Source organism: Lagopus leucura, unplaced genomic scaffold, assembly GCF_019238085.1.
Source record: "Lagopus leucura isolate 7727_CA_CO unplaced genomic scaffold, USGS_WTPT01 Super-Scaffold_741, whole genome shotgun sequence".
Classification (NCBI taxonomy): domain Eukaryota; kingdom Metazoa; phylum Chordata; class Aves; order Galliformes; family Phasianidae; genus Lagopus; species Lagopus leucura.
This window is the reverse complement of record NW_024962256.1, coordinates 9,327,323-9,352,475: the sequence shown is the minus strand read 5'-3', so window position 1 is coordinate 9,352,475 and position 25,153 is coordinate 9,327,323.

Genomic DNA, 25,153 nt, shown 5'->3' with positions numbered 1-25,153 from the left:
TAAAAAAGAAAGAGCCAGTTCCCAGGATGTAATTGCACCCTAAGGGCAAATAAATTCCTCCTTGCGCCTTAGGTTGGTTGCGTGCCTTCCTGGAGCTGAGGCATCAGGACCAGTTGTGCTGAAAGACATGCGAGCTAGCAGAGAAAACACATCCTGCATTTTATGGTGCTCTTGCTGGGCTTCTAGCGTAACATGAGAGAAATTACAGTCACACCATTGCTGGGGTGGGGTAGGATTACAGCCCTATGTTGGTCCCCCCTCTCCACTTTCTACATCTCCATTAATGGCTTTCAAAAACTGTGGGCGAAAGGAGTATCAAAATGCCTTGGCCATGTTCTGTTTCTCAGTCTTTTTACTGCAGGATTATATATACCTTGTTTCTGTTTGATTTTGTTTGCTTAGTTTCCCTACATCCTCCACTGGCTTTTAGTATGACAGAATAATTTTAGTTATACTTTCTTGCCATGCTCTGTGCTAATCTGCTGATTTTTGCAGCCACAGCGTTGCCAGTCAGCGCTGCAGTCTACAGCCTTTCTCCTTTACTGGGTTTTTACCAGGGTATTTTATTGCCTGTCGTTACCATTCATTGTGGCTTTACGCTCTGTGCTCGCTGTCATGCCTCCTCCTGGGCTGTGTCACCAGGAGCTCGAGAGCATCCCATCCACACGGCTCTGCCTGCTTCTCCTAACATCACTGGCCGCAAAATGTTCAGTTCCCTGCAAAACTGCTGTATGTTTGGGGAGCTTCGAGACCTGTCAAGTGTTTTGTGTTGTGCTAATGGAAAGCTGGAGGAAATTTCAGTGTTTCATTCAAATGACAGTTTAAGTAATGATTATTTACTAAGAACGTGTTAAATTTCTTATAGCTTGCTTATGAGCATTTCTCAATTTTTACTCACTTGTCAGTGCCTCCTTCCTGGAAGCATTCAAGGCCAAGCTGGATGGGGCTTTCAGCAACCTGGTCTACAGCAAGGTGTCCCTGCCTATAGCAGGGGGTTGGAACTAGGTGATCTTAATGGTCCCTTCCAACCCAAACCATTCTACGATTCTGTGATTAACGGCACATGGATGTGGGCCAACCGCAAACCTTTATCTGCATTTCCTCAAAGCTTTGGTGGCTCATGTATATCAGAACTTGGCTCTGCATAAAATTATGGTGAAATCACCCTGGGTGATTTCTTCTCTTTTAGTAGCTTGCATAATTGTGGATACTTTCTTCTAGTCTGAGTTGTTTTGGGGATGGTTAAATCAAATCCTCAGGAAAATATTTAAGCTATATCAAGGTAGGGGTTTATTGCCAAAAACCAAATGCAGCAAAAAACCCCAAAACTTTTAAATCCAGATAATGCCTAACACAATGTTTGTAGCCCACAGATACATGGGCAAGCTTTGCCCATCAGCCCATCGATTTTGCCTCTGGGCACAGAGAAGAACAACTGAGGCCAGCAGGCAGAAGGTGGCCTGAGGTTGTCTGTGCTGTGCTGCATTTTCAGTGCTGCTGTCCGGTTTGTAGCTGGACTTGAACAGAGATAAGTGTGTATGAATAAGAGCATGCATAAATCTTTGCCTGGCTCTACTCAGCAAAGGAAAATGGATTGTTTCCTGGAGCAACACCTGCATGTTTGCATCAGCATTTTTGAAATAAGTCATTCACTCTGAACTTCGTAGTGAGACAATTTATGTCTTTAAAGCGTAGTGTTCTTCTGAAGCAAGACAGTGTGCTGAGTAGGGAGCATGGGAGCAGCCTGCTGAGAGCCCCCTCCCTGCACTGCCCTGTCTGCAGTGAGCTCACCTGCAAGTCAGCTCCTGATGCTGCCCGACCTACACAACCCGACCGCTGTGGAGCCGAGTGCTCAACTGGACCTCGAGCACTCATCTGTCTGAGCTTTCCCTTATTCGTTCCACAAATGAAACCGGTCGTGATGTAAACTGTAGAATGAATCTTTCTGTGGCTTAAGATCCTGTAACTTAAACCTCCTAGGCTGCTTATCTGCCTTCTGCCACCTACCTACAGTTTATCCAGTGCACTCGGCATCCTTGATTGTTCCTTGCATATAAATTTCAATCATACCCACAGGGTACCTCTGTTCTATAATAGCTTGCATTGTGAGCAATTTAGCAGGAGAACCGTTCTGCCCAAACAGTGAGTGAGACATTTGCTCTTGGGAAATGCAAAACCCTTGGGAAGTGCCATGCATATTCCTATCATAACTCCGTAATAAGGCAATTGTATTGAAATTAAAATAGAGATTGAGAGATTTATCTCCCCTTTCAGTCACACGGTATCACAGAGCTGTCCGGGAGCTCTAAGCAAAGCAATCCAACGTATGCAAAATCAGCTGTCTCAGGAAGTCGGGCGGATTGGCTAACGATCGCTTGATACCTTCTACAAAAGTCATTAAAATTCTTCCTTATCTCAACAGAATAACTTTGCACTGTACTAATCTTATTACACCCCAGCCATTCTGTCTCTCTGCCAGTCAGGTTGCGCACAACGCCTGCTCTGTGATTCTGTGGCTGCCTCATCCCACTAATGCATGGCCCCAAGGCAGCCCCTTGCACAGCTTTCTGGAGCATTGCAGTGCTGCTGCTGGAGCTCCCCTGCAAGAGGAAGAATTGGAAATGGTCACTGGCAGGGTGTTGACATACACCACAGACCTCAGGTTAACTGAAGACCTGAGTAAGACATGAAGTCTGTCGGGTAGTAATGCTTCAAAAGAGAGGGAATAGTAAACTCTTTCTTCCACTTGCACTCACATTTTCTGTCCTTGAATCAGAGAAGAGAAAACATGGACAGAATCATAGAATCACCAAGGTTGGAAAGGACCTCCAAGATCATCCAGTCCAACCATCCACCTACCACCAATATGTCCCACTAACCCAATACCTGAGTAAAACATCCATGTGTTCCTTGAACACCTCCAGGGTCAGTGACTCCACCGCCCCCTGGGCAGCCCATTCTAGCACCCAATTACTCTGTTGGAAAAAAATTATTTCCTGACATCTAACCTAAATTTCCTCTGGCACAACTTGAGGCGTTCCCTCTCGTCCTATCACTAGTTACATGGGAGAAGAGGCCAAGCCCACACTTCACCATAACCTCCATGCAGGCAGTCCATGCAGTGAAAAAAAGAGTGAAAAAAACCAACATCCGTATTGTTTTAAATTAAAAGAGACTTTTAAGTGTCAACGTGATTTAGCAGCTCTCACCTTGCAGCAGCACTGTCAGAAGGAAGGCAGTCTGCCCTGAGTCATCACTGAAGGGGACAGCAGGAGCTGTTTCAGGATGGTGTAAGCTAAGGAAGTCTCATGAAAGTCTTCTCCAAAACCTGAGAGATGTATTCACTGGTTCCTACTGCTATTAGAAATCAGCAAGAAGGATTATGCTTAAAATCTATTGCTAGTGATTTCCTTTAATAAAGTTAAGAAGATTTCTCTCCGTAATACTCATCATGTGCTTCCTGTAGTTCATTCTATTATTGTCCTCTCTAGTACTTCCACAATGTCTTATTATTTATGGAAAAGGGAGTTTTGGTCTGAAATACATCAGAGAGCATTTAGGGAGGAAGTAGAGCTCTCTGGGGAGGCTGGGATCCCCTGCTAGGGCAGGGGGAGAGCATGGCAAATGTCCTGGGCAGGACAGCAAATGAGGGACAGTGCACAGCTAACTTGTTGGAATGGTCCTTTCCACTGTGACCTGTTTTCATATCAAAATGAGAATCCAGGCAAAATATGAAATACGTCTTCATGTCAAAACTAGAAGTGGTTCCCTATGAAATAAAAGGCCTGAATTTGAAGCGGCCAATGCCAAAATCAAGGAGGAGATTCCAGGGAATGGTAGTTTCCTTTTTCCTGGCAGTCATTGACAGGAAATTCCCACAGCACAGGACTTTGATCATCCAAAGGCCTCCAAGTGAGGGTGCTTCCATAAGAGATCAGTCACCTGCTCAAATCAGCGTTGTGAATTCAGTTTGGACCAACCACTCTTAGGTAAGTGTACTTATTGGGAAGCTCTGGAGCGCTTCTCTGCAGCCAGTCTGCCTTGTGAAATTGGGAAAACAGTAGAAATTTTCACATTGTAGGAAATACATGGAGAAAGTGAGGGTGGATTTACGGCCTGATGGCAGGGCATTTGCTCAGGATAAACCCGAAGGCCTGCCTCTGTCCAGCTTCACAAAGATGCATAAACAATAACACACGGAGAAGATGTCTCAGAAAATCTGTTGAGTGCTCTGTGCACATCCCTTGGACAACCAGCCCTCCCAGTAAAGCCCAGAACAGCCCTTCCCTACTCTGCTCCTTCTGACATTACCACCCTGCATCCACTGCCCTCAGGGTGAGGTTCTGGAGCTCAGCTGGAGCAATGTGCAGGGACAGACCTTCATGCTTTTACTGTGTGCCTCCTCTTAGGAACTTTCTGAAACTATTCTCTGGCTTCCCTTCACCTTCTGCAGAAAAATAGGCTGATGCCCTTTGTCTTAGCCTATACATTTAGAGACAGGGATGATTTTTGCACGATTTTCAAAGCCAAACTGTAAGGGAAGATGGGTTTCTTATTTTTTAAGCTCTCATTAGCAGTAATCCCTCTGCACACAAATGAGGCTGGAGTCTCAGCGTGAAGCATCATGAAATTGAGCAGCAAGAGGAGGTCCATATCTGGAGAAGTTAGTGTCTAATTGTGAAAAAATACAACATCTACAGTGGGGATTCAGAGCTGGGTTGTGCGACTGACCCTGGGCAGCTCCCAGAGCCACCAGTAACAGCCAGGCCCAGTGCTGGGAGCCACAGCCTGTGCGGATCTGTAGCTGTCCTTGCAGGCATCTCACAGCGCTCCAGGCCTGCTTGTTTCTTTCCCTGTCAGGTGGAAAAGGCAATTCTCCATCTCTGCCTTTAACCAGCTCTAACCTGCTTCGGTGGAAATCACTGGCAAAACTCCTGGCTTCAGTGAAGCACAAGCACAGCCAAAGTGTGCTATAAACACAAGGCAGCTGTAATTACATTTGCTTGCTCACTGCACAGTGTCTGTGCAGAACTTTCCCTTTGTCCCAGGAGCGACACTGTGTCCTCAAACCAATGCAGTCGATACCTGTATAAAAGATTTGTTGACATTTGGATGACACATAAAATCAGATCCTCTGATGAACGGCGCTGTGATGTGCCAGCGTCGCTGCATTACTCTGCATTAGGCGCTTCCTTGGCCGCCCACTTACAAGGAACTGTAGCTGGCAATAATAAAGACTAAAAATTACACTTAAAAGAATAATGTCTTCCAGAAATAAACTGCAAACTGCTCCTATTTTGCTCCCATCTAAGCGCTAGGTGTCATTTCCAAATGGGCTTCAACCGCAATTGTAGACGTGCCACAACACCTGAGGAGTTTCCTCTCCAGCTTTTGTGGAAGTATTCCTGGGACAGAGGAGCTCACAAATGGGGTTGCTTTCCATTCTGACTGGGTTGTTTCTACTGCGTAGGTTAATTAGACTTATTTCTCAACTTCTAAACTTTGGTAGCATCTTACTGCACTTTCATAGATTTTCCCCCAGCAGACTGTGTTCCACTGCGCAGTGTCTCTGCATTAATTTATTATCATGTTCTTCTCATTCTGCTGTCCTGCTGGGAGCCGGCGAGGTGGCACAGGGACAGGGATTGCTTGGGGAGCTCCTGCAAGGAGCCACGCTCAGGGCTTTGTCCCAGCAGAAGGGATCTGGCTTTGTTTTCCTTTCTCTTGTTGTAAATTGGAGTGTAAGATCCTTATCACAACTTCATAGCTAGAACTGCAGGCCAGCATGGCCATGTGAAACACTGCTTAGTTTGGCTTTGAGTATACTTGCACATAATTAAATCTCTGACCTGAAGCAGTCCTTTTGTTTTGAAAGAACTAAGTGTTTCTTTAAGAACTGTGTCATATTTAATTTCATCTCATCACAGCAGTGCCCCATTGAGTGTAAACAAGAAAGAAAGAAGGCAATTTCATTTGCTTCTGTTCTGCATGAAAATGAATCAACTGAAAAAAAAAAATTGAGGGTTTTTTTAATTCAGTTCTGTAACATCAGAAAAAACAAATAAACCTGTGAAACGCGTGCTGACCTTCAGTGGAAAAAGTCAGTTCTTTTAGAAAACATTCTTATGCAAGGGTTTGTATTTGTTCATCTTTCTATACAGACATGCAGACTTCTGCATCCTTCCTGATAGGAGACTTGGAGAAGCAGGGAGAAAAGCTGAGGGATTTGCTGTAACAAGGCTTCAGACCAGCCTGTGTACAGGTGGTACTCAGCAGGTGCTGTTCATCAGACTTAACAAATACGTTTCTTTGAAGTAAAATTCTTGCTGCTGTTCACGGTACAGGGAGGCAGCAGTTAGGGCACTGTTCACTCATTTAATTATCCTACACGTGTGTTAATAAGGGCAGGGATACTTCATTTAGCAGAACTCAGTGTTCAACAAAACTCTGAGTTCCTCCATAAGATATTTTTGTCTTGTTAAACACTCATTTCCCCCTTCCTACCTGTGAACGGCACAGACACAGAGAACTCAATATCCTTATGGTTCCTATGACAATGGAATACCTCCTCTTGTTCCATCTGGGCTCAATTAGCATTTTTGTGTTCTTACTGAAAAGCCTGAGATGAGAGTTCAGCTAATGAAGTAATTAGGAAATACCCACCTCTTTCTTTGACTGCCTTGGGGGAATTTGCCAACACACAACAGCATGGTGCCCCTGTCTGCACTGTCACCCGCTGGGTGCTACGGACAGACAGAGCTGTGCTGTGCTGTGCAGGGGCTTGCACTGATACACGTGCTGCAGAGAGCACTCTGCTGCTTCAGTGTCATATCGACACGCCAGTGTGAGGAGCTGCTTTGCAAAGAACCAACGTGTCATCCTTTCTGCTCCATTAAGGCCATGGCTGGTTTCCATCCCTCGGTAAACCCAGGAACATCCAGGATGAAGGTGCGTGTCCAAAGCAGGTGGGAAGCAGCGTGTCAGTGAGATTTCCCACACGAAGGGCTCTCATCCAACACCATTCCCACCTTCAGCCCTGGGAGGGGAATGGATCCATCCTAGGAACCGTGTCTGGGTCGCCCTATGGGACGGAGCCTCACTGCCGTCCTTCCGACCAGCACGCAGCCATGGCACATTTCGTACCTCACTGCAAGCACTGGAATTACACGCTTTAGCTGAAAGACAGCCAAAATGTCTGAAAGGCTCATTGTTTCCCAAGTAATATTTTCAATACGAATTGAGCTGAATGGTTCTTGAAAACAATTGTGTATTAAACTCCAGCAAATACAGACGCAGCCCCGGCCCACACAGGCTAGCATGAGCAGCAGCGTGACCCCAGGAAAGCACAAAGAAAGGCTCTATTTTTGTGAGCGCCGCTGACCTTGCGTGTCTGATGGAGAACTGTTCAATCTCCTGTTCAGGATGTATAAAATTAATATACCTAAGGGGGAGGATGTTATTAGGAGTTAGCTCGGAAATGCTACAGGAAATGCTGCGGATAGATGGCTGAAATTACCCTGTAGACATTGTTCAAACAGATCTGTGTTTAAAATTAAACGTGCAAGAAAACCTTTCTACCAGTTAGTCACCAACAAAATAAGTATCTATTGATTGTATCTCCGTTTGTTACGTCTTAATAAAAGAACGGGCTTTAAAACTACATAAAAGAACGAGGGGGGAAGAGCGTTAGAAGTGTTATTAACATATTAAAAGATAACCACAATGGATATAATAAAATGCATTATTCACGAGGCATGATAGCAAAACTCAGTGAGAGTGTCTTTGCCCCTGTAAGTTCTTAACATCACTGAAAAGAATTATCTCTCTTCATCTATTTTCTGCTGCACGGCTTTACCTCAAAAGCCATACATTATTCCCCCAATCTATTTCATTGAGTGAGATAATTATCTATGCATGGATGCTTTAGCATGAAAGACATCTCCCAGGAAGTACAACTTTCCCGTTTATTTATTTCTTTTAAACAAAGGGACGAAAATAAAGGTGTGTGGGGGAAGGAAATCAGGATCGGTGCCTAAAACATAGCTAATGACATGCTAATGTGCACAAATGAATATTGAAAGAACTCAAACATTGCTTTGAAATTAATTATACCACTCCCTTTGTCCTGTAGAAATGGGAGATTAAAACCTGTACAGCGATGTTTACTATGTTTAATTTTCAATTGTTTCTTTGATGTAACAGATAGAAAGGTTTGCACCTGCAAAGCAAAAAGGCTGTGAACAGATTGCAAACATTCTGCAAACACTTCATCAAGAATTTCAGTTGTCAGCCTTCCCGAGCACAAGGGAGCCTTGATGATATCTTTGTGTGCCTTTGACTCCTTTTGATTAATAAATGCAAACAAATTTCGCTCAGTAACCTCTGGTTGCAATCTATGCATGACAATTAGGGACAACCTCTGGTGAAGGGATGCGCTGGAGGCTGCTCCCCCTTCCTCTCCCACACAATAAATAGTTGACGTTTAATGCTTTTTGACAATTAGAGAATGAAATCTTTTGTACTTGTGCAGCCCTGGCTACCGTTCATTAGTCTGTTCCCAGCGATGAAAGATCAGTGTTTGTTGGGGTATTACAGCACTTTGGGTGAACAAGCTTTTTTTTCCTCCTTTTCTTTTGCTGATGCTGCTTCACCACGTTATGGAGGCTTGGAGTGCAAATACTGCTTTCTCTGCTGAACAATGATGTGCGTTGCACCAACATGACAGATCTCAGAGGGAGCAACTGGAAACTTGCACGGAGCACTGAGTATTGGTTCACCTTGTGGGTCCACCTCAGAAATAGGACTGCAGCTGCTAAATGGAAAGTGCTTGCAAGCCTGGGCAAGCGGCAGCACCTGCCTGCATTTACTCCCATGCTTTTGGAGTAAAAAGAATGAGAAATAACAACTTTACAGATGGGTAAGGTAAATATAATCCAAGTACGATCCCAAAAACGAGTGGCTCTACAACCAAACCTCTTGGAAACCAACCTGTAAAAGCTGCTCTGGCCTCGTGTAGCAGCAATGCTCCAGCTGCTCAGATGGGGTAGGACAAAAACGTGTCTAACTGGAGACCGTGCTGTGGGTCTGGAAATGGCACATGCAGTACCTGTGCTTGGGACCTGGGGGACAAGGGATGAATGGTGTCCTCGGCAGGCAGAGCCTGGCTGGAGGGTCTCAGCTGCAGGCAGGACTTCACGTGCTATTCGTAGAGAAATTGTAATTAAAAGCTTATATTAAATTAATCAAGTCATTTTTAAAAGAGGATATAAATGGGAAGTATAATAAAATACCAGTTCTTGTCCTCTGGTACTGCGCGCCTTGCTAACCTGATATCTTTCTCTGATAGGATAACTGATTTTCTTGACAAAGAAAATGCAATAGGGCTCATCTTTATGGACATCAGTGAAGCATTTGATATAGCACCACATGGGAAATTATCAGCGGCTTTGGAGGCAGCGGAGATTAGTGGGAAAAGGGAAAGGTTGATAAGGAACAAGCAACAGGTGGAGCGAAAACGGATAGCATCGAAAGGAAAGGCATCGAGTGGGAAGGAGGTCACCCACAGAAGTCCCCAAAGACCAGTCCTGACACCGCCTTGTTTCATATTTCCACAAATGACCTTGGGCAGGAGGCCCCACTAACAGAGCTTGCAAATGGAACGGCATTAGAAGCATCATCAGCACAGGATCTTGCTAGGTTGTGTGCAAGGAATTTAGGATGGGAAAAGCACAGAGTGGGTAGGCTCTTCTCATCCACCTCCCTTCAACCCCGTGCGTGGCTGTTCTGGGCCTCTTTCACAACAGCACTGGACGTCACAGAGGATATTCTTCCGTGTGTCCTCAGTGCCAGAAATGCACCTGGCTGCTGTTGGGCTGTGGCACAGCAGCTGCAGCCGTCCCTGCAGCATCACAGCCAGGCAGGTGCTGCATCCCACGTGCTGCGCAGCGCCGCGTGCTGTCTGCCCTCCCAACCTCTGCGCTTTCCTTTCATTTCCTCTTTTTTTTCTTAATGGAAGCACGAGGTAGGAGGATTGGTGCCTGTAACATTTGCCAGACGTTGCATGGAAGTGGTAACACATGCTGAGAGCCTTGTATATCTCACAGATGTTTAAAATAATCCTAGCTCTAATAACTTACCATGTTTCGCTACCTTCTAGGTGAAAACAGCTCTATTCACTGCTACTTGGTAGGGATTAAGAGCTGAAATTAGATTGACATCTTACATCAAAGCAATTTTAAGTTACAAATGACTCAAGAAACTCTTAATTTTCTGAAGATGAGGCATCATCAGTTGCCCAAGTTCCACAAATCTGCAATGATGAGTCATTGGGAATTCATACATTTGAATCAGTTCTTCCCCGGGCAGAATTGAAGAGAGCAGAGAGAGATTTCCCTGGTTCTTAGAAGTGATGAGGGGGAAGAGCAGACATAGACTGAGGTTTGTCAGCAGGATGGGTCCTGAGTGCCTCCCAGGTCACTGCTCACCACTCGGTAGCCTAAAAACAGCCATTCATGCATCAGTGCGCTTCTCCTCCTGGTTTTTTGGTTTTTTTTTTTTTTTTTTTTTTGGCATGAAATATTTTATCTGACCAATGAAAAGAATTCAGAAATTAAAAGCGCCCTTCATTGGAGCTGTTCCTGACCCCCTCAGCCTCCACCCATAGCCTTTGTGTTGTAACATCTGTTCACAGCAGGAAGGTGCTGGCAGGAGCTGCTGGTGCCTGGGCACCACAAGGAGCAGAGCACAGCCCAGGAGCGGTGCCCAGCATGACACAGCAATGGGCCAGGGGCTGCGGGGCCACCACAGGGTCTGCCTTCGTGCAGTTCATGTGTACGGTCCTTATGTGCAGCTCTTAATAATACCCAGGCCAGTACGGTTGGGGCAGATCTATTTATTCTCTGTTATTCAATACCCAAGTAACTACAGCTGGGGCATTTAATGAGTTCTTTAGAAAAAATCTGCCGTGAGCCACACATTCTCGCATATCTCAAGCTTTATTTCATTCACTTAATGGACTCCAGCCTATGCTCTGGTAGTTAAAAATCTTCCATTACTATCTCTCCAGCATTTTTACTGCTTTTTTTTATTTGCTCAATCATTTCACAGTCCAGTTGCTCAGTTGTGGTCAGGTGGGCCATAAAATATTCCTGTAACAAGTTCAATCTCTGCACCATCTCTGGCCTCCATCTATAATGACTTTGCACCATTGTGAGTTTCTCCCAAATCACCGCTTTCAAAAACTAACAAATCTTCCTCTGCAGACAAACACACATCCCAAACACATCGCTCACTTTCTCAGCGACTCTGAAACAGCAGTAGCACTTAATACACTTGGTTGTTCTGTCCCACTTGGAAAGATTTCATTTAGAATGATCTAAATTAGAATAAATGAGAATTTTGCGGTGGCTGAGCACCAATTCACCCAGCTGCATGCCTGTACTCTCGGCTGTTCTCAGGACTGTTGTTCCACAATCCTGTTTTCCTTTGCATCTCTTCAGCCCCATTTAGAGTGGCTGGGAGGTGGCACCACTGCTGGTGCTGGGCATCCTTGAGCATCCTTGTGGGGAACACGTGCTTTGCAGGGGCATGAGCTGTTGGCTCCAGTCCTGCCCCAGTCCCAAAATCTGCCCTGCCGAGCTCTGTGGAATAACACAAATCCAGGACACGCATAATGAGAGTTTCAGGGGAGGTTCAGATTGGATATTAGGAAAAATTTCTTCTTAGAAAGAGTGGTGAGGCATTGGCACAGGCTGCCCAGAGTGTGGTGGAGTCACCGTCCATGGAGGTGTTCAAGAAACTCTTAGATGTGGTACTAAGGGACGTGGTTCAGTGGGGAAATGTTGGTAGTAGGTGAATGGTTGGACTGGATGATCTTGGAGATCTTTTCCAACCCTGGAAATCCAAGGGAATCCAACCTTGGTGATTTTATGATTCTGTGAGGTGGGGGAGTCGCTGTCCCTGGAGGTGTTCAAGAACCATGGAGATGTGGCACTGAGGGACATGGTCAGTGGACATGGTGGGAGTGGGCTGAAGGTGGACTTGGGGATCATAGAAATCTTTTCCAGCCGTAATGATTCTGTGAGGGTTATCGTTCACGAGACAACCCAAAGGAATGGAGCCGACAGCAGATTTGGGGGCTTTCAGGAGGTTCTTGTTTGCTCCGTGAGCTCTGAGCCTCTGAGTATTCCCTGTTGAGGTGTGAGAAGACATTTCTTTCAATGGAAACAGATTCTGATGTACTCACGTGAGATAAGAATCAGATTTATAGACCATATACTGAGGAGCGTGGTGAAGCTGTGGCTGTGGGTTTCTGCCATGAAGTTCATAAGGGGAAGCAGTATCCAGTGCCCTGGAAGCTGAGGGATGTGGCACTGTGCCTGCTCCTGCCCTGCAGCACCACTGACATGAGAAGGACGGCCGCAAGGCTGCACCTTTCTGCAACAGCTGCAATCCCAATGAGGAGGGCAGTGGAGAAACCGAGTCTCTAAGCCCACAGAAATCTTGAATAAGGCAAGTTACTTTGCTCCGTGCCTTGCATTCAGATCCTCCCCTGAGTACCTGCATCAGACTGGCAGCTCCTGCAGGGCTGCCTCATTGATTTACCTGGGGCTGTAATTCGGAGCAGGGTTACCATACCCATGGGGTTCGCTGCCCCTGCCTGGCTCACCTGGCTGCCTCCAAGCTGTTCTCTGTGGCTCCTTCCAGTCCTGTCCCACAGGCAAACATCCTCCCTGCTCCATTACACGTCTTGTACCTCTCCTGGAAGCAATACCTATAGAAGTCAGCGCTTTGGTGATTTATGTAATTAAAATATGATGAATCAAGCCATTAACATTCACCAGCATTGGTACACATGTTCACAAGCACACAACTTGTCTCCAACTGCGCCTGCCCCATCATCCCGCAACGACCTTGTTTTATTGCTTCAGCTTTTACTCTGTATCAGAAAATTATGAATAGCGGAACAAACTGAAGAGTGGAATTAAAAACAAGAGCGCCCTGTATATTTTTCTGCTTGTATTTACTTTGTCACTTCAAAATGACAGCCTTGAAATTCCTGCGTGATCTTCAGCGTGTTCCGAAAATGACAGCTACCATAATTCAAATTTACTGCTGTATTTTTTTTTACTAGTAATGAAGTTGTAAATGCAGCATTTCTTTCATTACCTATTCATTAAAGATATGACATGAAAACAGAGTTACCATGGAAATGGCTCTGTGAATTCTGAGTACATAATAAGAATTTCATTGTTTACACTACAGCATAGATAACTGATGGGTGTTGTTGTTGCTGGTAAAGTCTTATTTAGCCTCGGGAATGCTTGTAAGGGGAAAAAGGTTATGCAATTGGTCTTCTGCTAAGTGCCTGCAGAGCTCTGTGAAGCCATCAGTGCAAAAGAGTTTTGTGATGAAAAGGAGCGAATATGTGGCGAGCTTTACATCTCTGAGCATCATTTGGAGCTGAATATTTAAACATTCGGAACTGAGATAGCCTCGTTTGAGTCTTGTTAATAGTCTCATTGCAGGTCTAATGCATACATCTCTCTATCAATAAATTTGCAGAAGTAAAACTTAGGAGTTCTTACACGTAAAGTGAAAATAACAGGTTTCAGTAGCATCCAAGTGTCAAATTTGCTAAATAACAACGTCAACACCGGAGGAAAATGTGAAGGTGCTACAGGTCTTGTTTTTGTAGCAAGACTTGCAATTTAAAAGGAGCCAATGGACATCAGAAGCAGCATCCTCTGCCTCTGTAACACAGCTGTACTTTTGTGCTGGACTGCCCCTGTGAAAAGCACTGGTTCTGTACATGGTTCTGTACATCACAGGACTGGGAATGCTTTTAAATAGCACAGTGCCATGTGGTCACTTTGTCAGCGGAGGTCAAAGTGATGGTAAACATCACTTCTAGTAGAAAGGTTCTAATCCAGTCCCACACAGCTCTCCAGAACCACACCAACAAGGCTCGTGCCCTGCTGAGGATAAACGAATCTGGCTCCTCGTTTGTGCCACAACTCCTGAATGCCTGCTTCTCACTTGAAAACTTGTTTGTTCTAGGGAATGAGCCATAAAGGGAAGTGTTACAGATGCTGCATTACAAGATAGAGGTGGTATCTCCTTTGTGCCTTAAATAAATATCCAGCTGATCTCAGTTCTGAATAACAGAAGACAGGCACCTGCACAAGGACGGAAGGCTGAATGGCGCTGAGCATGCCCTGACATCAGCATAAAGATTCCTAGTGGCAACGAATGCCCGAATGGAGCTGTTTGCTTTGTGCCAGCACTCCGCAGCCCCAGAGTCATTTAGACGAGGCAGCGCTAATCACTGCTCATTGCAGCTGATTGGCAGAATCGCACTAATGACACCCCTGAAGCCGCCTTCGTGCTCATCCTGCAGGATCCTTCGCAGGAGAGGCAGTTCCTCCAATCCCTCCCGGTGCCGGCAGTGAGCGCTCCGTCTTCCTGCTCCCTGCCCCGTGCGGGCAGCCCTCGCTGGCTCTGATTTCAGTATATTTGGTAAGTTCAGGGAAAAATCAGAGATGGCAGCTGTCAGACATAAGCGCTTAAAGCAATGAGGCTGCAAAGAGCATCAGATGGGTCACCTGTGTGCCCGCAGCAGCTTGCGGTGTCTCCCACGAGCTTCCCGCTGTAGTGCGGCGATAACCCCATTAAATCTGTCTTTATGAATAATTTGATGCTGCCAGCAGTCTGAGGGGCAGCCACAGACCTCAGTTATTGCATAGTATTAATAATAATTTTCTAGACAAGGATTAGAGCATTATTCCTCAACGTATCTGAAACTACTTCAGGAGAGATTCAGGCAGCGTAGGCACTGCGTGCCACTGCCACACAACTCACAATAACTCAGGACTGCCCTGGAGACTGCACTTCATCCCATTGAGCAGGAAAAGCTGTTTAATATACAGAGATGCTCTCCTGCTCTCTGCAAGTTCTTTGCAGAGAGAATGGCGAGGTGCTGGAACAGCTGCCCAGAGAGGTTGTGGATGCCCCGTCCCTGGAGGTGTTCAAGGCCAGGTTGGATGGGGCCCTGGATGTGGAGGTTGGTGGCCCTGTATATGGCAGGGGGGTTGGAGCTTCGTGATCCTTGAGGTCCCTTCCAACCCTGGCCATTCTGTGATTCTGTGATTCTGTGCTCCTGGTGAGAACTATCGTCCTCCTTCAGTTGTTAGCAGGGATCCTGCTGTGCATCCATGCCTCTTGGTGCCCATCACGGAATCACAGAATCACCAGAGTTGGAAAAGACCTATAAGATCATCCAGTCCACCCACCTATGACCAATAGTTCTCACTAAAGAGATCGTACCTCTCTTGCTGCATGCAGGGATGTGCTGCAGCCCAGCTCAGCTCAGTCAAGCATTTCACATCTTGCTGTCGATTACCCAGTGAAAGGTTGCTCAGAGTTTTGGAGCCGTGGAGTTTAATGGTCTCGATAGTGTTTTAACTTTGCAGAGCATCTGCACCCCAGGTGAAACCACTGTGCTTTGCTGATTGAATCACTGCTGTGATGGAGCAAAAGAGAAGCATTCTGGTCATCCCTTTGGCTGGAAGCAGCAGCCTGTGTTCTCCTTCTCATAAAGTGTTCTCAGACACGAAGCAAACAGGAAGATGAAAAAGGAGAGATACTTTAACAATCAGTGGACTGCTCATCATCTTAAATGCAAAGCCTTGTGCAGCGGGCTACATTTCAGACCTAAATTGCTTGTTCAGCCCTTGTTTTATTTTAACATGTAATTTTTTCAAGTATTGTAAACCACTTTTACTGGTTTTACAGAACAAATTCTTTGGATTAGAAACAAAGCCAGAAAGACAAAGCATTCTTCATCCACCTCCTGAGAGGACCAGTATGCCCTGCATGCTCCTCATTGCAGAACACTTACTCTGGGATGGATAGATGAGACCAGAGCTGTATGAGTAACATTTCACATTTCACTGTATGTTGCAGTTTGGGCTTTCCAGGCTCATTTTCTACACAGCAGGGACCATTTGCACATAATATCCTTGCTGCTGGACTGCGACCATTTATGCTACATAAAGTTAAGCAGCTGTTAGAGAGCCCTCAGCAATGGAGTTCTATGAAAGAAGTGCTGACACACTTTTAATTGGAGAATCGGATGCCACGGGAGCAGAGGTAGTTTGTGTATCTTGTTTTGCAGCTTGTGGTGTCCAACATATAGAAAATGACCAGCTTTATTTTTAATGCATATTATAGCTTATTTCCAACTGTTGAGTTGCAGGGACCAGGAGCCTTGCTTGCTCTTAAGGATGTTATTAGAAATTTAAGGAAATTGATTATCTGAAGAGCAGGCAGGTCCTTACAGCTGGGGGATAAACACAATTCCTTGCTGCCAGGATGCCAGGGGAGGGGGTTGGGTGTTTTTTTCTAACATTTATTAAACCTGCAAGGAAACATGCTGGCTAAAAGCAGTGCTGGCCATTTTCTGAGCGCCGTACATCTCTTACAGAGAAATTCATTATAATAACAGAGTGACTGGGCTGACTGTATTTGTGTAAGACAATGCTCTCTGGAGATACCAGAGGGGTAACACAATAAATGCACAACATCCTGATAGAAATAAAGGTATTGATCTGATGGATGTTGCAGCCAAAGGACTACATGTTGTCAGGGTGTAATGAAATCTTGTTGTTTGGGCTTCAGAGCTGTTGCACTGCTGATCACTGAGATCAGAAATTACATCTGATGCTTTAGAAGATGCCAACAGCTTCCTTGTTTGTTTGTTTTTTTTTCTTTTCATTTTTTCTTCTTCTGTCTCATCCAAATGTTCATTTTTGTCTCAAAGTATTCCACAGAATAGTGGAAATAAAGGTTTTCCCTCCTGCTTTTGTCCTGTTTGACAGGAGCTCAGGTGGTGGTTCGTCAGTGCAGTAAATCTGGCATGAAAACTCCTGATACTGGATCCAACATGCTACAGGCAAATGATGCAAAGTGCTGATTCAATACAAACTGACTCTTATAGTTCAAATCTATTTGAAATTTGTTGATAGATTATAGCATAATAATTTTTGTTTTAGGTTTTTTTGTTTTTTTGTTTTTTTTTTTTTCTGAATCAGATATTATCTGTGCTCCCACAGATAAAACTGGCATTAAAAAGCTTAAAAAAAGCACGAACTTCATGTCATCTAGCTTGGCTTCTTCAAGAGAAGTGGGGCCATGAGCCCACTGCTATTGCAGGGCAGCTGTACAGGAGAACCTCGGCATCAAACAAAACATATGACAGAGAGAAGGGGTTGTGGAGGGACACCAGGTGCCCCCTTCATTCCTGCACAGCCTCTCAGATGATGCCCGTGCTCAGTGCAGCTCCCATCATCCCAAGCAGCATCACTTCCCCTGGCTCCCCTTGCTCTCTCCTACACGTGAGGCTGGTTTCTATGTGGCTCTGTCTGCAGCCATGCCCAATTGCATGGTTTGGACATAGATGAATGCCTGCCTGAAAGTTTCAGAGGGAAAAGACCATCCTTTGCTGCTGCTGATGTCTTCCTCCCCTCCCAGCCTTGCTTTATTAGCACGTGAGTGTCCTTCGCTGCTATTTCACTTGAAATCAATCTCCTCAGCACTGATTGCTGTGTCAGATTCCCCTCTGTAGGCAAGCTTGCCGAACACTTTTATCATACAGCCCGCAGGCAGACGGTCCCACAAAGAACTCTCTGGATTGATCTCAAGGTCACAGGTCCTAATAGCTTCTCAGGATGGCTGCACGCTCTGTCACACATTTACTTTGAACTCAATCTTGCTTTGGAATTAAAGCTCGCTCGGCTTTAGCACTGGGCCTTTGGTAAAAGATGCTGTTGCTTGTAAAGGACTTCTCTGCAGGTTCCTCTGGAGCTTGTTGCTTGTCTGAGAAAGAGAGTTCAGGCACCAGGAGATTTCTGAAGTCAGGCACCTGTCTCAGCCTTCTGAAAACAAGAAAACAAATGGTGTGGTTTTCATCCATCAGCATAAATAAATGTAAGCATGTCTTCTCCTGAGTTCCATCCTGAATCCCAGACTTGCTGAGGTCGGCAGGACCAGAGGAGCCTCTCTGGGCAGCGCTCGTAATCGTCACTTAATTATGATTGTCAGTTAATGCTGTACTGCTTTTGTTTGTAGATTTCAAACGTCCTTGGATCAATTCAGTTCTGCAGAATGCATCTTTCTTTGGAGGCACCACTACAGTTTTAAAAATAGGAAGTGTTTAAACCTCTTACATGTCCTGGAGTGGATTAAAAGATCAAGGCCTGGTGCAGATTTGCCAACGAGCTTCACATGGATGCAGTAAAGCACTGAAGACGGACTTTCTGTGTGGTCTTTCACCAGATCCCGTGGTTCACAGATGGCAGGGCCTTCACTAAAGCCAATCTCACGCATGGAGCGACTGAGTTCTGGGCAGCTGCTGGCATCCCCAGGGGAACTGGTGGCTTACTGGGGTGTCCCTCTATCATGACTTTCTCCCCCCGCCCCTCTTCTAATTCGGTGTAATTTGTTTATCTTTGTCCTACACGCCTTTGCTCAAGCCCACTTGTGGTTATCTCAATACACATAACAGTAGGTTGTCCATCTGCTTTATCATACATCTTTGTTACTACTTACGTGTGTAACTGTCAGATAAAGGAAAACAGGAAACATTTATCTCTGGAGTCCTTTAAGATACTCTTATTGTTTTATTACACATAGAGCATTATCTTCTTCTTGTTTAGGGTCATTTTAAGATACAGCGCTCTTCACCTTCATGTTCTGCACATTGCAGGCTTTTGTGTGTGACCTTTCAAACAGTAATGAAGAAAGAAGTTTCAAGAACACTTCCACTTCTGCTCTGTATTGTTCATCTTGAGCCACTCTCTTCCCATTTATGGCATGATAATTTTCATAGCAACCACTTTTCATACAACATAATGCAAATGAATGTTGCACTGCATCGTCCCCACACCACTCTGACTGTATTGAGTAGTAGCCGTAATGGAAATGCTACAAGAAAGTGTGAGGTGGAGGATGGGGAAGGAGAGGCTGCTGGGGTGTGAGAGGTGAGAGATGTTGTACAGCAAGGCAGAAGAATGACAGATGGAGGATGGCTGCAAGTGGTGTAGAAAGCAAGTGGTAAATGGAGACTTTGAACGTCACATGTTCTGGGTTTGCTGACCAAGATACAGGAAACACTCTATTAGTTTAAGGCATTACCAAATAATTCAATATTAAATTTTCATCAAAATGGGAACGAACAAAAATTTTGTTCAGATTGACTGAATGCTTTGACCAAGAGAAGGGGAACAGGTTGTATGTTTTTCAAGTTTGGCACAAATGCTGTTGTGAGTCCATTCCCATTGTGCCAGGCATGCTGCCACTCTTTGGAAGAAGGCAATTTGTAAAGAATACACAAATTCACTCATGGAGGTCATGGTAGATAGGTTAAGGTATTGAACATACTGTGTAGACGTACATGGCAACCAAGATTTCCTTCCAGGTAGGAGAAGAAAAGGAATCCTTTTTAAGATTGCTCCTGGGGCACTTATGGACACAAAAGAGAAGACTCCTATTACCTTCCACTCCCTTTTGATCCAGCTCTTGGAGAACTGCTGTATTAACACTCACAGTGAGAGTTCTCACAGAGGAAATGTGAGCTATAAACACTAATGCAAAATGCATCAGACACTCAGTAGTTAAACTTGCAGGTAAATAGTGTGTTTTAGAAGAAAGTTGTGGTGGGAAAGTTTGCAGGAGGTCATGTCAAGCCTACAAGCATAATGTAATCCCTTTGTGCATTTGCAACACAGTACTGTCTTCAGTTAACATGTCCATGTGCTGTTTCCTCCAAAGAGCTCAGAATACACAGACCTGATTGTAAGGGCAAATCCCATCTTGCTTTTCAATACCTGCAGTGCTACTGGAGCTGTTTCTCATTGACTTTGCAGGCACTGTTGCAGGTAGAGTCTTTTCCTATGTTTGATATATGAATCTAAAATGCAAAACACTTTCCAGTGTATTTTGTAATTCTACTTGTTCAGTTCAAAACCAATTTACTCATTTAAAATTGTGGATGCTTAAAAATGGCCTTGCTTGACCAATTTAGCTTTTTACGTTCCCTCTGCATTAGAAGATGCTACTTGCCATACCTCTTTTAACATGCAGCTGGATACCTTTAACATTTTCTCTGGAGGTGCCTAAATTGTCAAGTCCTTGGAGGCCTCAACTCTTCTGCATCAAAGAGAAAGAGAACCTGAGGTGATGCCAGCTCTCTGTCTAAAGTAACTCAGCAAGGTACCTGCACTGCAGTGCAACAGGCCTAACCCCCAGCCCAGGGATGGCTCAGAATAATGGGAAAGCGACTTTTCCCTGGCACAGTGCTGCATGTCAGCTAGGCTGGCTAACTACCCGTGGAGGCACTCCTGATCTATGTCCTTTCCAAGGCAGCATCTTGCTGTAGGTTAGCGTAAAGCCAATGAGGGCTCAGTTAACTCAAATTATGGTGTATTTGCTGTGCACTCGGAGTGTGCAGATAGACCAGCTGATGTATGGCAACTTACTTACCTGATGTAATTTGTTGTTTGTGTGCCCGAGCCCTTGTAGTCTACAGTAATGAGGTTTTAAAAAGATGGATGCTACCTCAGCTCCAAGGTCTCTTGGAAAAGCTGTGTATTTATTTCTGACGTCTCTTTCCACAGCAGAGCTGGTGTTTATCAACAAGTCATCATCACTGCTCGCCAGGTCTCAGCTGCACTTGGCTGCATTTGGCCCATGTACAGCAGCCACCCTTTTATTCACGAATGACTTTGATGTATTTTAGGAGAGAAATCCAAATGTTAGGAATCCGAGCACTCTAGTGCTTGTATATATGCCAGATTTTGCATGTTTAACTGACACAAAGTGCACTGCTTCTAGGGGGCAGGTAGCTGACAGAGTGTCAGACCTGTAACTGATGGGGTTTGTTCTCTGGACCTTTGTGTTGGTGCTCTGCATGCACATCCCAGCGCTTGGTGAATGCCCTGTCCCTGCGTTTGGCACAGGCGTGTCCTGCAGAGAGCTCCTCAAGGAAGATGGAGACACCCAAATCCCACATCTTCAGCCTCAGCTCAAACCTCATCAAGTTTGGAATGTACTCCCATGTGATCATATAATACCCATTCATGGATTGAGGGGGCAAGACATCCAAACTAGTCCCTCTAGGAACAGTTTCCACAACTGGAATGTGCAGTTACAATGAATGTCTTCCACAATTCATCTAGCAGCATGTTGTTCTTCACTGTTCTCTAAACTCAGCCTTTCTGCTTCTGCAGTAGGAGGGAGTCGAAGTCACTACGCAGTGCTTGGGATGTTTCATTCTAAAAATCTGGGTGAGGGTTTTTTTCAAATTATTTACACTTCAGACTGAAAAAATAGCAACATTACGATAGCATTAGATTAAATTTCCCCAGGTTAATGGGCTCAGTGTCAGGAATGAATAATAACAAGCGTGTTGCCAATGGAGAGACCATAAAGGCAGGTTCCTTTCACAATATATTGTACTGCATGAATATATTAAAATATTTTCCCAGTGTAAAAAGAACGGAAATAGCCTTTTGTTTTCCCCTTTTCACAGCAAATGCTCCTGTCATTCCTGGCATAATGAATTTCTTGAATCTGTACCAGCCAGTTTTTATCCTTTCTTCAAGACCCAGGGGCCACTGGAAAAATCTTTCACATGGCTACACTTGCTGAATATATTTAGCCAGTAAATTATTTGTCTTCTGAACTAGAAGAACCAATACTCATTTATGTTCTAAAAATGGTTTGTTTAACTTACTTTATGAGTTAGGTCTGCAAAAGTAGCAAAGCCAAGGGACATTTAATTAAGTTATATTTGCTTTTTCATGATCTTTTAGCTTTAGATTATAAATCTCAAATCAATGAGTACTTAATTTCCTCATATAGCATTAAAAGTAATTGCTTCATAAATTCATTTTAGTAATCCAAATATTTGCACAGAATGCAGCACAAAGAAGTTGTTTCCTTGATGAGGCTTCTCACTTCCCTTATCCCCGCTGGAAACAATTGGAGTTTGCTCATTTGGGGTCCAGATCTTTATGCTGCAGAAGGCTCTGAATACCACTGGTGGTGATGCTATTAAATATCGATGTCATGCAGGTTTAATTTCTTTGTCATTGATTTCCTTGGCCCTTGAATTACAGTGAACTTCTCTCTAAACTTCTGGCAAACAGAATCCCGTGAGTGTGTCCAGAATCCTGTGCAGAGCCCTACAACAGCCAGTCGTTGCAGATACTTCTGCTTCCTTTCCAAAATGCAAGCCCAGATGTGAATACGTGTTCAGGTCTTTGTGTGTTGGATATTGCGTTCTTGGACCCAATTGGGCAACATGGAGCAGAGAAATTCTTCCTGCATCACTCAATGCACCATTTGTGTAGGGAACCAGATGTTCAAGAACTTACTTACGAACCATCCCAATGCACTCACATTGAGGAGTACGTATAAAGCATGTATGTGTTGAGTCCTGCTTGATTATAATTACTTGTTAGAGAGCGTTGTTATTTTTCCCAAGTAGGTGATTATTTTGCTGTGCTGTGGGCAGTATGCTGAAAACCATGGCCATTTAAAAAAAAAAACACAAAACACAGCACAAAGTGTTGCAGTGATCTGACCCATATGCAGCTCCATGTGAGTGCTTTTCAATTAAAGGCTTCTGATTGGGTTTTCTGATTGAAAGAGGAAAAAGCTGCCAGCAGCTGTCGTCCTCAGGAAAGGGTCATCTTTCCAAGTTGCTGCAAGGCTGAGTGCTGCCTGGTGCCACACCGTGAGCACCTCCCCGATGGGCTGCACTGCTCTTTGCATCACTTCTGCGGCCACAGGGCTGAAAGTTGTGGAGGTGACACTGCGGAGGATTGGAGCCTACGAGAAACAGCTGAACTGCAGCATCATCTGCTTTGTGGTGATCCTCTGGCATGAAGAGACGGAGTGCATCCCAAAAGGCAGCCGAGCAGTGGGAGGCACACCTGAGATCCACCTGGCGGGATCCACTTGGAGCTGATGCAGCACTTCCTGAGATGCTCACAGTGTCACACAGTTTTCTCTGGCTGGGCTTGCAGGAGCTGCTGCAGGCATCCCTGTGCAACTGGAAATCAGACAGTCTCCAGCAGAACGAGCAGCAGTCTGGTCAAAGTGAAGGGGAATTGAGGAGGAGGATGCAGAGGAGGAGGAAGGTGAGAGCGACATGGCCATCATTTCCTTGTGCCTGGAAAAGGCTTTATGAAGGCGGTGTTTTATTTCTTTAACACAGACGTGGGTGGTGAGGAGGGGTTGGAGAAAGAGGCCTGGGGTTAGAAGCAACTGTTATACTGGAGGAAGATCTCCTTTGGAGTGCAATGGAATAATCAAGATTTATTTATAAAATATTGCTATTAAATAAACATTACAGAAACTTTTGAATATCAAGCTTATTTATAGCTTTAGGCGTGAAAACCCACATTAGTATGTTGAATTATATGAGTTCACTGCTGCCTGCTAGCTGACAGCACGTCAAATTATTTGCAAATATTTTCTGGAACAGTAACCCTGAAGGATGCCAGCACCATTCAGCGTAACCTTATCATGAGACGGGATCCAAGTGATGAGATGAGGACTGAGGATACAGAGTTTTTAGCAGCAAGCCACCTCTGCCTCGCTGCCTAAAAACAGAGTGCACGTGGTACCTCCCTCAGCAGAAGAAGATGCTTTTTTGTCTTTGACATTTGCACTGATTCTGTGCACGGGGTTTGGAAGATGGTGTGAGTGATGTCTAGATGAGAAACTGCTCTGGGCAGGAATTTGAGAGTACATTAGTCACATTTAAGTGGGTTTATCTCCTCCAGCCTGCAATACCAAGCTTCTGTGAAAATTATGTAATCATTTTAACAAAGTGTTCTGTAATTGACATGAAAAAGGCAAAGGAAAATAAAAATGAATTTCTCCGTAAGCAGGAAGGTTCATTCATTTTAACTGCAGTCTGCAAGAGGGAAAAGGGGAAAAACATCCCAAATGCAGGCTTTTTATGGAAATTGTGGCCTCGTTGAAATTATAAGCTTTCTGCTATTTAAATGAATAATGTTCCCTTACACAGACTATTTTCTCATTTAAAAGTCTGTTGGGGTATAATTTCATCCTTTTACTGTCTGCTGTGTTTTAACTTACAGCAGCCTGACTAAATATTGTATTTTCCATCCATCAAAAATCGTCGGTCTAGTTTGTGCAACAAGCATTTGTTGCTCAATTAGAGGGCTGTGATGCTGAAACGCAGCGTTCTCCACCAAAGCATAGAAGGCACTTGTCACGTGCAGAGCAGGTGGCACAAAAATGCCCATTTTGTTGCCAGGCAATATCCAGCAGCCCTGCCGCCCACCTTGGTGCACGGGGAGCAGTGGGAGGGCAGATAGGAGCCCAAAGCCGTGCTCATATATGCTGGCCAGGATACCCGTCCTCCCCACAAGGGAAGAACTGAGGGGATGGCAGGATGCATGTCCAGCCCAACCTGCACTGGCCACCAAAGCCCATCCAAGCCCCGGTGGCACACTTAGTGGGCTGGAGGGCTTCTACAAGTGCAGAGCATCTTCACGCCAGCAAATTCAGCCCTACATCGCACAAGCAGGGATTTACACATCCTGCATGCTCCCAAACCTGCTCTAGAAATAATGAGACGTAAGTAAATACATGCACTCGGCTTTCTTTGCCTTCCAAGATATTTAGGATGCACCTGGGTCACATCTTTGTGTTTTTATCCGTAGCTCTGGTGACTTGTCATCACTTTATAGCTGTTATTAAAACAAGTGCTGAGGTTCTCAGGTACTCACCTGGCCAGGAGCTGGGTCTCTGAGGAGCATAACATGGGGCTCATGGTAACATCATGGGAGCAGCAACTTGCAGCATAAATTACCTGCAAATCACCAAATCTGCTGAGGGCATCTTCATTAAGCAGAAGGACAGAGTCGTGAAAGATATTTTATGACAAACAAAAACTATCTTGCCTCAAAGATGGAATTAACCTTGACGATTTAGTGTGAGTCTTCTAAGGAGCAATAAAAGTGCTTGCCTACTTTATGTTGGCCTGTCTGTGCTTTAGATGCTGGTGCTGATGCACGCTCTATCCATTCTTATGATGCTTCCAGCGTTGAGGCCAAGT